Raw genomic sequence first — 16748 nt, 5'->3', positions numbered from 1 at the left:
GAGCCCTTTGCCAATGTGATGAGAATGGGACAAAAAATCTTTGTCAGGGATGAAATGGAACATACTTTGGAAGAGAACTTTTCTATGAATAAGGTATTAAGATCAATTACTTGAGGGCTAAATAGAAATTGCAGTATTTCAGCTATGTGAATTATGCCAGTTTGTGTGCAAACTAGTCATGTGGTTTTCCTTTTCCTGGTAGTCACCTCCACCCCATGGAATCAGAGAATAATATACGAATTTCAGAATTTCTTCTTCTGGGACTTTCAGAAGAATAAGAACTGCATCCTCTCATATTTGGGCTCTTCCTCTCCATGTACCTAATCACTGTGTTTGGAAACCTGTTCATCATGTTGGCCGTCAGCTCAGACTCCCACCTCCACACCCCCATGTACTTCTTCCTCTCCAACCTGTCCTTTGTAGACATCTGTTTCACCTCCACCACCATCCCAAAGATGCTATGGAACATCCAGACAGAGAGCAAAGGTATCACCTATGAAGGCTGCATCACCCAGATGTATTTTTACATGCTGTTTGCAGGATTAGATGACATTCTTCTGACAGTGGTGGCCTATGATTGGTATGTGGCCATCTGCCACCCCCTGCACTACATGGTCATCAGGAGCCCTTGGCTCTGTGGACTGCTGGTTCTGATATCCTGGGTGCAGATTGCCTTGTATTCCTTGGTACACAGCTTAATGGTGTTGTGATTGTCCTTCTGTCCAGTTGTACAAACCCCCCACTTTTTCTGTGAACTCAGTCAGGTGGTAAAACTTGCTAGTTCTGACAACTTTCTTAATAACATAGTGATGTATTTTTCAGCTGTCCTGATCGGTGCTGGTCCTTTGGCTGGTATCCTTTACTCATATTCTAAAATAGTTTCTTGCATATGTAAAATCACATCAGCTCAGGGGAAGTATAAAGCATTTTCCACCTGTGTGTCCCACCTTGCAGTTGTCTTCCTATTTTATTTTACAACCTTAGGAGTTTACCTTAGCTCTGCTGCTTCCCACACCCCACATTCAAGTACAGTTGCCTCAGTGATGTACACTGTGGTCACACCCATGCTGAATCCTTTCATCTACAGTCTGAGAAACCAAGATATAAAAGAGGGTCTAAAGAGATTGTATTTGATGCCAAGTATAAAAGACCAATTGTACTAGTGCTCTGGATTACATAACTCAAAGTATCAAAACCAGAAATTGTTCTTTGTTCATTGTGAAATAAAATTTGCTCCTTGCACTTATTTCCTGGGATTTCCATTTTTCTTTCCTTTTTTGAATTCAGCATCTTTATAGAATTTTAGGAATCTCTCTTTTTAAGCTTTATTCTCAGTCTATATATAGACTGTCTGTATATAGAGAGTTTTTGTTTTTTCCTACCCACCATATTCCAAACTTTGAATCAAAAATATTTGGAAATTCCATTTCTTTGATGGAATATCATAGAATTATGAATAATTTATTAGGTGTAATATCTTTTCATGAGAACATTTAGTCTGATGTTGTTCAGTTACCCTGTTGTGCCCACCTCTCTGTGACCCCACGGATTGCAGCATGGCAGGCCTGCCTGTCCCTCACCCATTCCCAGAGCTTGCCGAAGTTCATGTTCATTGCATTGGTGATGCCATCCAGCCATCTCATCCCCTCATGTCCTCTTCTCCTTCTGTCCTGATCTTTCCCAGCAGCAGGACTTTTCCAATGAGTCATCTGTTTGCATCAGGTGACCAAAATACTGGAACTTCAGCTTCAGCATCAGGCAGTTTAGTGAATATTCAGGGTTAATCTTACTTAAGACTGACTGGTTTGATCTCCTTGCTGTCCAAGGGACTCTCAGGAGTCTTCTCAAGCAGCGTAGTTCAAAGGCATCAATTATTCCACATTCTGCTTTCTTTATGGTCCAGCTCTCACAACCATACGTGACCACTGGGAAGACCATAGCATTGACTATAAGGACCTTTGTTGGCAGAGTAATAATGTTTCTGCTTTTCAACACACTGTCTAGGTTTGCCATCTGTTTTCTGCCAAGAAGCCATCATCTTCTGATTCCATGGCTGCAGTCACCATCCACAGTGATTTTGGAGCCCAAGAAGAGGAAATATATCACGACTTCCACCTTTCCCCCTTCTATTTGCCATGCAGTAATGGGGCCAGATGCTATTATCTTAGTTGTTTTAATATTTAGTCCTAAGTCGGCTCTTCAGGAGATCATTTAATTTACTGGCAGTTAAAGAGGTTTTTTGGTAGGTATTACTAATTTCCAATTTGTTAACTTGTTTTCTGTAGTGTCATTCTTTTTATTTTTTGTGTTTCTTATGATTTGATGATGTATTTAGTGATATGCTTGTGTTCCTTTCTCTCTAGATTTTACCTTGTGTAGATTTTTGATGTATGATAAACAAAGGATCTTCATATAATGACATACAATGATGTCTACCTTTAAAAATTAGTTGTCTTTTAAGTTCATACACATATTAATAGCACTACATTTTCACTCCCTGCCCCACATTTTGTGCCTTTGAAGTCACATTTGATACCTCCCTATTTATCCCTTTAATTCTTACTGTAGCTATACTTGATTTTAGAATTATTTTGTCTATTAAGTTTTCATACTAGCTTAAGTGATTTGATCCTCAACCCTTCTACACGTTTGCCTTTGCTAGCACGATTTTCTCTTTCTTATAGTTTCTTCCCACTTGCTATTTTTTTTTTCTTTCCTTCTTTGAGAAGGTCCTATAATATTCCATGTAGAGTATGTTTAGAATTGATAAATTCTATTAGTCTTTGATTGGCTGAAAAATTCCTTATCTCTCCTTCAATTCTGAATGTTACTCTTTCTGAGTAGAATACCCTAGTTTGCACGTTTTTCCCTCTCAACAGCAAAAGAGACACAGATGTATAGAACAGTCTTTTGGACTCTGTAGGTGAGGGTGAGGGTGGAATGATTTGGGAGAATGGCATTGAAACATGTATAATATCATACGTGAAACGAATCTCCAGTCCAGGTTTGATGCATGATACAGGATGCTCAGGGCTGGTACACTGGGATGACCCAGAGGGATGGTAAAGGGAAGGAGGTGGAAGGGGGGTTCAGGATGGGGAACACGTGTACACCCGTTGAGGATTCATGTTGATGTATGGCAAAACCAATACAATATTGTAAAGTAATTAGCATCGAATTAAAATAAATAAATTTACATTTAAAAAAAGAAAAAAAAGAAATATATAATGCCTCCCCATTTTATCGTACAAAGTTTCTGCAAAAAAAAAAAAAAAAAAGAAATCAGCTGATTGACTTATGTGCTTCCATCTTACATGACACTGTTTTATTTTGCTGGCTTTAGAAAACCATATCTTTAACTTTGTGGTTTTAATTGCTGTATCTTTGTGCAGGTTTTATTGCTGTCATTTTGGGGGGACTCTTTTTGCTTCTGGTACCTGAATTTGCTTTTTTATGCAGGTTTGGGAACTTTTCAGACATAAGTTTATCAGATATGTTTTGACTACCTTTTTATCTGTCTTTTCCTTCCTGGACACTGCAATTGTGCTAGTGTTGGTGTTCTTAATGTAGTCAAACATCTTTCAAAATATTCTCATTTTTAATTTTTTTTTTCTTTTCTGACTGAATCATTTCCATGATTCTATATTTCAGCTAGCTTATGCATTCTTCTGTATCACCTGGATAACTATTAATTACTTCTAGTGGTTCATTTCATTTAATGTAATGTTCAGTTCAAGCTAGCTTTATAGTTCCCTATTAAAATTATAACTGATTCAACAGTCATTTTTACAGAAAATTAAATATTTTATGGTCTTCCACTTATTAACAAAATGCATAGGGTGAATACTGGAAATAAAACTTCTTTTGGAAGATTTCTTGAATCATTTTAGCTTGAGAAAATGGAATTTTATATCTTTACTAATGCATTGATTCCAAATCTGGTAAACTGTTTGTTTCTCTTTCTGTAGCTGTTTTTTAGGCATGATATTTTGTTATTTAAGTTGGGACAAATTCCTCTGTATTTTCATTTTACTTACCTTTGTCTGTTTTCTGAAATTATTTGCCACAGTTAACTCTCACTGTCTTAGACTGGTGTATTTCTGTGGGAACAGTCATGTACAGTTGATGTGTGCCCAGTGGCTTTACTGGAAGAGCTAGATCTGATGTTATCACAATTCATGCCTTTCTTTGGGGTGTACTGATTGCAATCATCTTTCTAGGAGGTATGGAGGGCTTGGGCTTGAGTCAGGTATGAGATATGGTTTCCTCTTTGTTTAGAGGCCAGAAGGAAATGGCATCCCACTCCAGTATTCTTGCCTGGAAAATTCCATGGAGGTCACAAAGACTCAGATGTGACTGAGCACAGCACACACACATGCACACACATATAATATGCTAAGATAGTTTATGGTGCATATCAACATATAAATATCTCTCTTTATGTAAGTACAAACATTTGTAATGAGGGATTAAAGAATAGCTCTTAACTTCTGGTATAACGGGAAATTTCTAATTGACTTGGAGAAACTATCATGCATCCAAAGAGTATATTAACTGTGGTTTTATTCTAAAGTAGCAAAGTCATCCCCATGTTGAAGAGGAGAAATGTAATGTTTAGAGATTTCAGTGGTTCTGTCCCTGTCCCAAGTCAAAGCATTAAAGACCCAAGGGACCTAGTCAAGACAAATCCTGAATGTTACAATTTAAAGAAAATCTTGTGCTCAGAGACATGATGACATGCTGGGAACCTTAGGGCTTTTTTATTTTATTTTATTTTTTAACTTTACAATATTGTATTGGTTTTGCCATATATCAAAACGAATCCGCTACAGGTATACATGTGTTTCCCATCCTGAACCCTCCTCCCTCCTCCCTCCCCATACCATCCCTCTGGGTCCTCCCAGTGCACCAGCCCCAAGCATCCAGTACACAAAAATAAACTCAAAATGGATTAAAGATCTAAACACAAGATCAGAAACTATAAAACTCCTGGAGGAGGACATAGGCAAAACACTCTCTGACATAAAATCACAGCAGGATCCTCTATGAACCACCTCCCAGAATATTGGAAATAAAAGCAAAAATAAATAAATGGAACATAATTAAACTTAAAAGCTTCTGCACAACAAAGGAAACTATAAGCGAGGTGAAAAGACAGCCTTCAGAATGGGAGAAATAATAGTAAATGAAGTAATTGGTAAACAGCTAATCTCAAAAATATACAAGCAACTCCTGCAGCTCAATTCCAGAAAAATAAATGACCCAATCAAAAAATGGGCCAAAGAACTAAATAGACATTTCTCCAAAGAAGACATACAGATGGCTAACAAACACATGAAAAGATGCTCAACATCACTCATTATCAGAGAAATACAAATCAAAACCACTATGAGGTAGCATTTCACGCCAGTTAGAATGGCTGCGATCCAAAAAGTCTACAAGTAATAAATGCTGGAGAGGATGTGGAGAAAAGGGAACCCTCTTACACTGTTGGTGGGAATGCAAAGTAGTACAGCCACTATGGAGAACAGTGTGGAGTTTCCTTAAAAAACTGGAAAAAGAACTGCCTTATGATCCAGCAATCCCACTGTTGGGCATACACACTAAGGAAACCAGAACTGAAAGAGACACGTGTACCCCAATGTTCATAGCAGAGCACTGTTTATAATAGCCAGGACATGGAAGCAACCTAGATGTCCATCAGCAGATGAATGGATGAGAAAGCTATGGTACATATACACAATGGAGTATTACTCAGCCATTAAAAAGAATACATTTGAATCAGTTAATGAGGTGGATGAAACTGGAGCCTATTATACGGAGTGAAGTAAGCCAGAAAGAAAAACACCAATACAGTACACTAACGCATATATATGGAATTCAGAAAGATGGTAACAATAACCCTGTATACAAGACAGCAAAAGAGACACTGATGTGTAGAATAGTCTTTTGGACTCTGTGGGAGAGGGAGAGGGTGAAATGATTTGGGAGAATGGCATTGAAACATGTATAATATCATATATGAAATGAGTTGCCAGTCCAGGTTCAATGCACGACCTTAGGGCTTTGGAAGCAAGAGAATTAAGAGGAAGGAGCAATAAAAACATGAATTTTCCTAACTTATAATGCAGTGTCTTAGGAACAGAGAGTCAGCAGGGGAAAAAAATCCATTCTGTCCAGAAAAGTGTCCCCATATGAAATCATGTAGTTATAGATTGGAGTAACTGGAGGAACCACGCCTAATGAGCTGACACAGGAAGCTGTAAAAATCTCCTCTGCTGCAGTCGCTCAGCCTCTGCCATGTTTGCTGGGGAGGACCTGGTTCTTGCTTTTGAAGTTCTGCATCTGTCTGGAAACCAATGCTTAATTTAGTCACTTCTGTTTTCATATTTGGGGACAAAATTTCTGTCTGCATCAGTAATCATTTAGGGAGGAGTTTTGACTTCTACAGGGAAAGCTTTCTTTCTTAATCTGCAGGCAGGCGATTCTGATAGTTCCACAGATGCTGCAGGAGAGCATCAGAGAGTATGGAAGCCAAGAGTGTGTACTTGAAGTCAGGAGGCCAGATCACTGTGGTTTTTTTCTGGTTTTCCTAATGTTATTGTACTTATTTATTGTCTAAAAATAAAGTGAACATTTCACTCAAAAATGCAATATTGTAAAGTAATTAGCCTCTAATTAAAATAAATAAATTTAATTTAAAAAAAGAAAGAAAATGCAAGTGTCAATGTTGACAATTAAATGGTAACAGTGGAAGCTCAGAAGGAATGATGGTGGTGGTTTAATCTCTAAGTTGCTCCAACTCTTGTGACCCTATGGACTGTAGCCCACCCAGCTTCTCTGTCCATAGAATTTCCCAGGCAAGAATGCTGGAGTGGGTTGCCATTTCCCTCTCCAGGGGATCTTCTCTACACAGTGATCAAACCTATGTCTCCTGCATTTACAGGCAGATTATTTTCTGGCTACCAGGGAAATCCTGTTAGATGGAACAGGAGGGATAAAATGCTGCCAGTAAAAGTACAAAATAAGTATACGGATTTTTTTTTTTTTTTTTTTAATGAACAGGACGAAACAAATAGAGAAAGTCCTTAAGGAAAAGAAGTCTTCTACTGCTTCATATGCTTCACATACAACATATCCAATTTCTGTTGTATTTTGACTATTTCTGATATTGAATTAGTAGTTTATATTCCAATTGCTTATTTTCCTATTAGGATATGCAAACTGTAAGATGTTCCATGTCATATCATTTTTTATGTCCCTGGACAAAAGATATTTTTCTTTATTATTTTTTTAGACATCAAGGAGATGTCACTGGAGTTGGAATGTTGATGAAGCAAGGATATCTCATTATTGCATTGTCTCAGGGGTCATTTTAGTATATTGGATATTATTTTCCCTTAATGTTCATAGGCCCATTTCATTTCTCTCTGTTTCTCTCACTCTCATCCTTTTAACTATTCTCTAAATTCCAAGCAGAAATTGGCTAAACCAAAAATGAACCCCACATTTATTGTTCCATGAGAAGTTTATAAACTGGAATTTCATGGAAATATTATATATCCTTTTGGAGAATAATAATTTGACCTGATCAGCTGAGCTGTATCCACTCACAGTGTAAAGAGTGTGAATCTGTCTGACCAAACATGGTAGTGACACAATCGAGAAGAACATGGTGTATTTGTGTGTGTGTGTGTGTATGTGTGTGTGTGTGCACTTGTGCCTTGAAAGGGAGAACAGTTCTTAAAGCAGAGGCACCTGGACTCATATGCTAAATGACATATATACACAGGTCAGAATTCAGTCAACAGATGGAACTAAGAATGCAATCTGATATAATTCACAGTATGGTTTTATAGCTAAATTGATAATGTTCAAGGAAGCACATGGAAGGAGGGATTCTCTGTGGACTGAAGGTTCACCTGTAGAAGGGAAGCCACCTTGTTCCTCAGCATCCCTGACACCATTTCTAATCACTCCCCCTCCTGCTTATCCCTCTGCCCCACTGGCTTCCTTGTTTGCACTTGAACATGTGGAACAAGCAGCTTCCTCAGGTTCTTAGCAGTGTCAGGTCCCTCTTCCAGGCACAAAATTCTGACATCACACTAGCTCCTTGTCTCTCTTTCATTAGGAATCTGTTCAAACATCACCTAGTTTGCTGGACTTTCCTAAACTCTCAGGACAAAACAACACCTCCTATCACTCTCCTTTATATCTGGTTTTATTATCTTCTTAGACTATGTCACTTTCTGACATATTCTATGATATTTTATTTGAATATCCTCATTCCCTATCCTTGGATTGAGAGAGATTTACTTTTCAGCACTTTATATTTCTTTCCTCCATGTGCTTGGATCATGATTAGCACTAAATATTTCTCAAATGAATGAAGGAATTCACATTAAAACCCTAGAATATATTACCTCTTAGCAAATGTGATGAGAATGGGACAAAAATTCCTAGTCAGAAATGAAATGAAATACACCCTCAAAGGGGTTTCTTGACTCAGCGGTTTAAAATCTGCCTTCAATGCAGCAACCATTTAAGAGACATGGGTTCAATCCCAGGTTTGGGAAGAACCCCTGGAGGAGAGCAAGACAACCCACTCCAGAACTCTTTCTTGGGAAATCCCATGGACAGTGGAGGCTGGCGTGCTATGGTCCTTCTTCCCTTTGCTCAGTCGTGTCCAACTCTTTGCGACCCCATGGACAGTAGCCTACCAGGGTCCGCCTTCCATGGGATTTTCCAGGCAAGAATACTAGAGTGGGCTGCAATTTCCTTCTCCAGGGGATCTTCCCAACCCAGGGATTGAACCCGGGTCTCCTGCATTGCAGACAGACACTTTACTCTCTGAGCCATACGGTCCGTGGGGTCACACAAAGTTGGATAAGATTGAAGCTGCTAAACATACACACATATGCTCAAAGAGAACTTATCTGAAAATAAAATATTACAGCAACTTCTTGAGGGCTAAATAGAAATTGCAGTATTTCAGCTACGTGAATTATACCACTAGGAGTGAAAATTGTCATTATTTCCTTTTTCCGGGTAGTCGACTACACCCCATAGAACCAAGTAACAATACACAGATTTCAGGATTTCTTCTTTTGGGAATGTCAAAGGAAGCCAAATACAGCCTCTCATATTTGGGCTTTTCCTCTCCATATACCTGGTCAATGTGCTTGGAAACCTAATCATCATCTTGACTGTCAGCTCAAACTCCCACACCCACACCCCCATGACTTCCTCTCCAACCTGTCCTTTGTAGACATCTGTTTAATTTCCACCACCATCCCAAAGATGCTCTGGAAGATCCAGACACAAAGAAAAGGTATCACCTATGAAGGTTGCATCACCCAGATGTATTTTCGTGTACTGTTTGCAGGATTAGATGACATTCTCCTGAGTGTGATGGCCTATGATCAGTATGTGGCCATCTGCCACCCCCTGCACTATACGGTCATCATGAGCCTCCAGCTCTGTGGACTGCTGGTTCTGATATCCTGTATGTTGATTGCCTTGTATTCCTTGATACACATCTTAATGGTGTTCGATTGTCCTTCTGTACAGTTGTGCAAATCCCCCACTTTTTCTGTGAACTCAGTCAGGTGGTACAACTTGCTAGTTCTGACAACTTTCTTAATAACATACTGATGTATTTTGCAGCTGTCCTTATGGGTGTTGGTCCTTTAGCTGGTATCCTTTACTCTTACTCTAAGATAGTTTCCTGCATATGTAAAATCATATCAGCTCAAGGGAAATATAAAGTATTTTCTACCTGTGTGTCCCATCTCTTGGTTGTCTCCCTATTTTATTTTACAGCCTTAGGAGTTTACCATAGCTCTGGTGCTACCCACATCTCACATTCAAGTACAATTGCCTCTGTAATGTAGACTGTGGTCACATCCCTGCTGAACCACAGTCCAAGGAACAAAGATATAAAAGGTGCTCTGAAGTGATTCTACTTTATGCCAAGTTTAAAAGACCAAATACCCTAGTCCCCTGGATTGTGTAACTCAAAGCCTCAGAACCAGAAATTGTGATTCTTTGATCATTGTGGAATAAAATTTGCTCCTCGTATGTATTTTCTGGAATTTCCATTTTTCCTTTCATCTTTGGATTCAGCATATTTATACAATTTTGGCACTTTCTTTATTAAGCTTTATTCTCAGTGTTATACACAGGAAATTTTTATTTTTTTCCTACTCCACAATTTACATACCTTTGAAGAAAAAATGATTTGACATTTCATTTCTTTGATGGGGTATCATAGATTTATGAAAAGTTTGTAAGAATCATGTTTTTTTATTAGAACATTTAGTTTGCTGACACTAATAGAGATTATCCATAGGTATTGCTGATTACCAGTGTGTTCTTTGTTTCTTGCTTGTAGTTCTTATTTTTTCCTTCTGTGTGTTTCTTTAGGTTTGATGTTTTATTTAGTGGTATGCTTTGAGCAAGCTCCGGGAGATGTTGAAGGACAGGGAAGCCTAGTGTGCTGCAGTCCATGAGGTAGCAACAAGTCAGACACGACTGAGCAATTAGACAGCAAAGTAATAATGCTTGTTTTCCTTTCTCTCTAGTTTTTGTGTATCTAGTGTAGTTTTTTTTTTAATGTATGTTAAACAATGGGTTTTTATATGATGACTTATAGCTGTATTCTTTTTTTAGAAGCAAAATTTATTTTATTTTGTAGAGATATTTTTTCAAAGACAGCCTAATGTTCAGAAGAAAAAAAAAAAAGGCTTTGTATCTGCAATGCTATCAAAGCAAGATAATTACATTTTTGTGTGTATTTTCTTTTTAAAACAGGCTGTCTTTTAAGTTCCTGCACTTTCAAATAGTCACTACATTTTCACTTTCTGAGCTACATTTGTGTTTGTTGTCATATTTAACACCTCACTATTTATCCCTTTAATTCTTATTGTAGCTTATTAGAAATTCTTTTTGTCTGTTAAATTTTCATTCTAGCTTAAGTGATTTGATTCTCAGCCTTTCTACATATTTGCCTTTACTAGTGGGATTTTGCTTTTTGTATAGTTTCTTCCCACTTGTTATGCTTTTTTCTTTCCTTCTTAGAGAAGATTCTACATCATTCCTTGTTGAGTAAGCCTAGAATTGATAGATTGTTACAGTTTTTGCTTGTCTGAAAAGCTCCTTATCTCTCCTTCTATTCTAAATGATAGTCTTGCTGGGTAGTATGCCCTAGTTTGCAGGTTTTTCCTACTCATCATTTTAAATATATCAGATTTCTCCCATCTGACATGTAATGTTTCTAAAAAAAAAAAAAAAAGGAAATCATTTGATAGACTTATAGGGCACCTTTGTATATAATGCTTCTTTTCTTTTGCTTCCTTTAGAAACCCATATCTTTACTATTGCAGTTTTCATGGATGGATCTTGGTGTGGTTCTTGTTGCTATCATTTTGGGGGGACACGTTTATCTTCTGGTGACTGATTCTGGTTTTTTATTCATCTTTGAGAAGGTTTTCAGCCATAATTTTTTCAAATACCTTTTGACTATCTCTCCTTCTGTCTTTTCCTTCCTGGACACTCCAGTTATGCCAGTGTTGGTGTTCTTAATGTAGTCAAACATCCCTCAAAATATTCTCATTTTTAATTTTTTTTTTCTTTTCTGACTGAGTCATTTCCATTATTCTATATTTCAGTTAGCCTATGCATTCTTCTGTATTACCTGGTATACTATTAATTACTTCTAGTTGTTGGTCATTTCCTTTATTGTAGTGTTCAGTTCTAACTAGTTTTTATTTATAGTTCCCTGTTGAAATGATCACTGTTTCATCAGTCCTTTTTTCAGAGAATTAAATATTTTATGGTCTTCCACTTATTAACAAAATGCACAGGGTGAATACTGGAAATAAAACTTCTTTTGGAAGTTTCCTTGAATCATTTTACCTTGAGAAAATGGAGTTTTATATCATCTTTACTAATGCATTGATTCCAAATCTGGTAAACTATTCGTTTCTCTTTCATTAGCTGTTTTTTAGGCGTTTTTAGGGCTTGAATCAGGTATGAGATATGGCTTCATCTTTGATTTGTGGCCAATACTGGCCTAATCAGAGGGAGGCAGCTCCCAAGTTGCTAGATCAGAAGCTCTGAGGGTCAAGTCTGAGCTGACTTTGTTCCCCCTAAGAGTGTGCTTCCCCACTCCCACACCAGCTGGTTGACCCAGAGGGGAGCAGTACTGGAACAAGAAGTGTTAGCGTAAGGCACTCTACATGTTGGTGGGGTGGGGCATGGACCTGTTGGCCTGGGAAGAGCTTGAGATGCAGACTGCCTCTGATGCACCGTCTCTCTAAGTGCCACCAACAGCTGGCCCTCCCCTGCTGAGAAGCATCTTTGGGTCTGAAGCTCTTTTGTCACTACAGTAGGGCTGCTGTTCTTATTATGGTATGGGGTGCAAATCCAGGGAGTAGGGACTTGCATGAACTTCTGGTATGGATAGGGATGTGGGCTGTGGCACACGGCTGTAGTCAGTGATTGGGGTTGCTTCTGATGTGAAGCCCATGTAAGCGCTAGTAATAGGGCCATGGCCCTGCTTAGACATTGCTTCATGCCTGAGCCTCTGCTGTGATTCACTGCCAGGTTCCCAAGCATCCACTCATCTCAGGTTGTGGCACACCCACACCCACACCCCCACACACACACTACATATATATATATATATATATATATATATACACACACACACACACACTACATATGTATACAAGATACTGCTTGATCTACGTAGTGGATCTGACTGCAATGCAGAACATGTGAGTTTGACCTCTGCATTGGGAAGATCCCAAGGGAATGGAAAGGCAACCTGCTCCAGTATTCTTGATTGGCAAATCCTACGGACAGAGGAAGCCTGGCAGGCTAAAGTCCATGGGGTCACAAAGACTCAGATATGACTGCGCAAAGTACACACACACACACACACACACACATACATATAGTACGTTAAGATAGTTCATGGTATATATCAACATATAAATATCTCTCTTATCAGTACAAACATTTAGTAGTGAGGAATTAAAGGATAACTCTTAACTTCTGATATAACAGGGAAATTTATAATTGACTTGGAGAAACTACCATGCATCCAAGGAATATATTGACCAAGGTTTTATTCTAAAGTAGCAAAGTCATCCCACTTTTTGAAGAGGATAATAGTAATGTTTGGAGATTTCAGTGGTTCTGTCCCTGCCCCAAATCAAAGCCATAAAGACCCGAGGGACCTAGTCAAGACAAATCCTGAATGCTACAGTTTAAAGAAATTTTTTTTTTAATTTAAATTTACTTATTTTAATTGGAGGCTAATTACTTTACAATATTGTATTGGTTTTGCCATACATAAACATGAATCTGCCACGGGTGTACACATGTTCCCTATCCTGAACCCCTCTCCCACCTCCCTCCCCATACCATCCCTCTGGGTCATTCCACGGCACCAGCCCCGAGCATCCTGTATCATGCATCGAACCTGGACTGGCTATTCATTTCACATATGATATTATACATATGTCAATGCCATTCTCCCACCTCATCCCACCCTAACCCTCTCCCACAGAGTCCAAAAGACTGTTCTATACATCTGTGTCTCTTGCTGTCTCACATACAGTGTTATCATTACCATCTTTCTAAATTCCATATATATGCTTTATTATACTGTATTGGTGTTTTTCTTTCTGGCTTATTTCACTCTGTATAATGGGCTCCAGTTTCATCCACTTCATTAGAACTAACTCAAATGTATTCTTTTTAATGGCGGAGTAATACTCCATTGTGTATATGTACCACAGCTTTCCTATCCATTCATCTGCTGATGGACATCTAGGTTTCTTCCTTGTCCTGGCTATTATAAACAGTGCTGCAATGAACATTGGGGTACACGTGTCTCTTTCAATTCTGGTTTCCTCAGTGTGTATGCCCACTGAGTGATGAGTGATGTTGAGCATTTTTTCATGTGTTTGTTAGCCATCTGTATGTCTTCTTTGGAGAAATGTCAGCTTAGTTTTTTTGGCCCATTTTTTAATTGGGTTGTTTATTTTTCTGAAATTGAGCTGCATGTGTTGCTTGTGTATTTTTGAGATTAATTCTCTGCCAGTTGCTTCATTTGCTATTATTTTTGTACTCAGGGATGTGATGACATGCTGAGAACCTTAGGGATTTAGAAGCAAGAGAATTAAGAGGAAGAAGCAATAAAAAATAAATTCACCTAACTTTTAATGCAGTGTCTTAGGAACAGAGAATTAGCAGGGGGAAAAACTCCATTCTGTCCAGAAAAGTGTCCTCATGAGAAATCATGTATTGAGAGGTTGGAGTAACCAGAGGAAACACGCATAATGAACTGACACAGGAAGCTGTAAATATCTCCTCTGCTGCAGTCGCTCAGCTTCTGCCATTTTAGTTGGAGGGGACCTGGTTCTTGCTTCTGAAGTTTTGTATCTGTCTGGCAACCAATGCTTGATTTTATCACTTCCTGTTTTCTTATTTGAGGACAAAATTTCTGTCTGCATCAGTAATCATTTAGGGAGGAATTTTGACCTCTACAGGGAAAGCCTTCTCTCTCAATCTGCAGGCAGGTGAGTCTGAGAATGCCACAGACCCTGCAGGAGAGTGTCAGTCATGATGCAAGCCCGGATTGTGGACTTGAGGTCACCTGAGGACCAGTCTTGCATAGCCCAGAGGCCAAAGTCATTGTGGTTGTTTTCTGCTTTTCCTAATATTAATGTACTTATTTATGGTCTAAAAATAGAGTGAACATTGCACTTGAAAATGCAAGTGTCAATCTTGACAATTAAATGGTAATAGTAGAAACTCAGAAGGAATGATGTTAGTGGTTTAGTCTCTAAATTGCTCCAACTCTTGTGTCCCCATGGGCTGTAACCCACCCGGCTCCTCTGTCCATGGGATTTCCCAGGCAAGAATTGTGGAGTGAGTTGTCATTTCCTTCTCCAGGGGATCATCTCAACCCAGGGATTGAACCTATGTGTCCTGCATTGGCAAGAAGATTCTTTACTTTCTGAGCCACCAAGAAAAATTTTTTTTTCAATTTTTATTTAATTATTTTTAAATATATATATATTTTTAAATTGGAGGCTAATTACTTTACAATATTGTATTGGTTTTGCCATACATCAACATGAATCTGCCACAGGTGTACATGTGTTCCCCATCCTGAACCCCCCTCCCACCTCCCTCGCCATACCATGCCTCTGGGGTTTTTCCTTTAGAAGAAATAGGAGGCATAAAATGCTTCCAGTAAAAGTAGAAAATAAGTACAAGGGTCTTATTTATGAACACGAGGAAACAAATAGGGGAAGTCCTTAAGAAAAAGAAATCTTCTCCTGCTTTATATGCTTCATATAAAACATATCCAACTTCTGTTGTATTTGTATTTGTTGTATTTGTATCCAACTTCTGATATTGAATTGGTAGCTTATATTCCATTTTTTTTTCTTTTCTTCTTGGGATATTCAAACTGTAAGATGTTCCATGTCATACATATATTATTTTTTATGTTCTTGGACAAAATATATTTTTCTTTATTATGTTTCCAGACATCAAGGAGATGTCACTGGAGTTGGAATGTTGGATCAAGGAACCCTTGTTTATTGCATTGTCTCAGGGGTCATTGAGTATATTGATATTATTTTCCCTTAATGTCTGCAACCCACTCCAGTACTCTTGCCTGGCAAATCCCATGGATGGAGGAGCCTGGTAGGCTGCAGTCCATGGGGTTGCTAGGAGTCGGACACGACTGAGTGACTTCACTTTCACTTTTCACTTTCATGCATTGGAGAAGGAAACGGCAACCCACTCCAATGTTCTTGCCTGGAGAATCCCAGGGGCGGAGGAGCCTGGTGGGATGTTGTTTATGGGGTCGCACAGAGTCAGACACGACTGAAGCAACTTAGCAGCAGTAGCAGCTCAGGTCCTTAGGGGTGTCAGGTCCCTCTTCCAGGCACACAATTCTGACATCACACTAGCTCCTTGTCTCTCTTTCATTAAGAATCTGTTCAAACATCACCTAGTTTGCTGGACTTTCCTAAACACTGAGGAAAAATAACACCTCCTACCACTTTCTCTTATACCTGGCTTTGTTCATCATAGCATCTATCATATTCTTACATATTCTATCATATTTTATTAGCATAACCTCATTCACCATCCTTGGATTGCCAGAGGTTTGCTTTTCAGCATTTTCTACTTCTTGTCTCCATATTCTTGTAACACGGTTAACACTAAATATGTATTTCTCAAAAGAATGAAGGAATACCACATTACAACTCTAGAATATATGACCTCTTAGCAAATGTGGTGAGAATGGGACAAAAATTCCAAGTCAGAAATGAAATATAGCTTCAAGGGACTTTTGCAGTGACTCAGTGGTTTAGAATCTGCCTGCAATACAGTACCCATTCATGAGATGCAGGATCAATTGCTGTGTTGGAAATAACCGCTGGAGGAGGGTAAGGCAAGCCACACCAGAATTCTTTCTTGGGAAATCCCAAAGACAGTGGAGGCTGGTATGCTATGGTCCCTGGGGTCACACAGAGTCGGACACAACTGAAGGGGCTCAACATACACACATACTCTAAAAGAGAACTTATCTGCAATTAAAATATTAACATCAACTTCTTGAGGGCTAAATAGAAATTGCAGTATTTCGGTTATGTGAGTTAGTATGAGTGAAAATTGTCATTATCTTCCTTTTTCCTGGTAGTCACCTCCACCCC

The 16748-nt window shown here is 38.7% G+C and overlaps 2 pseudogenes; both read left to right on the top strand.

The window, feature by feature from the left end:
* Positions 1–215: 215 nt before the first annotated feature.
* On the top strand, positions 216–1163 carry LOC102285294 (olfactory receptor-like protein OLF4; annotated as a pseudogene).
* Positions 1164–4225: 3062 nt separating this feature from the next.
* LOC106700855 (olfactory receptor 7A5-like) lies at positions 4226–9959 on the top strand (annotated as a pseudogene).
* Positions 9960–16748: the final 6789 nt, after the last annotated feature.

Source organism: Bos mutus, chromosome 7, assembly GCF_027580195.1.
Source record: "Bos mutus isolate GX-2022 chromosome 7, NWIPB_WYAK_1.1, whole genome shotgun sequence".
In the NCBI taxonomy this organism is placed as follows: Eukaryota; Metazoa; Chordata; class Mammalia; order Artiodactyla; family Bovidae; genus Bos; species Bos mutus.
The sequence above is the reverse complement of the archived record's forward strand: the minus strand, read 5'-3'. Positions and strand labels throughout refer to the sequence as shown.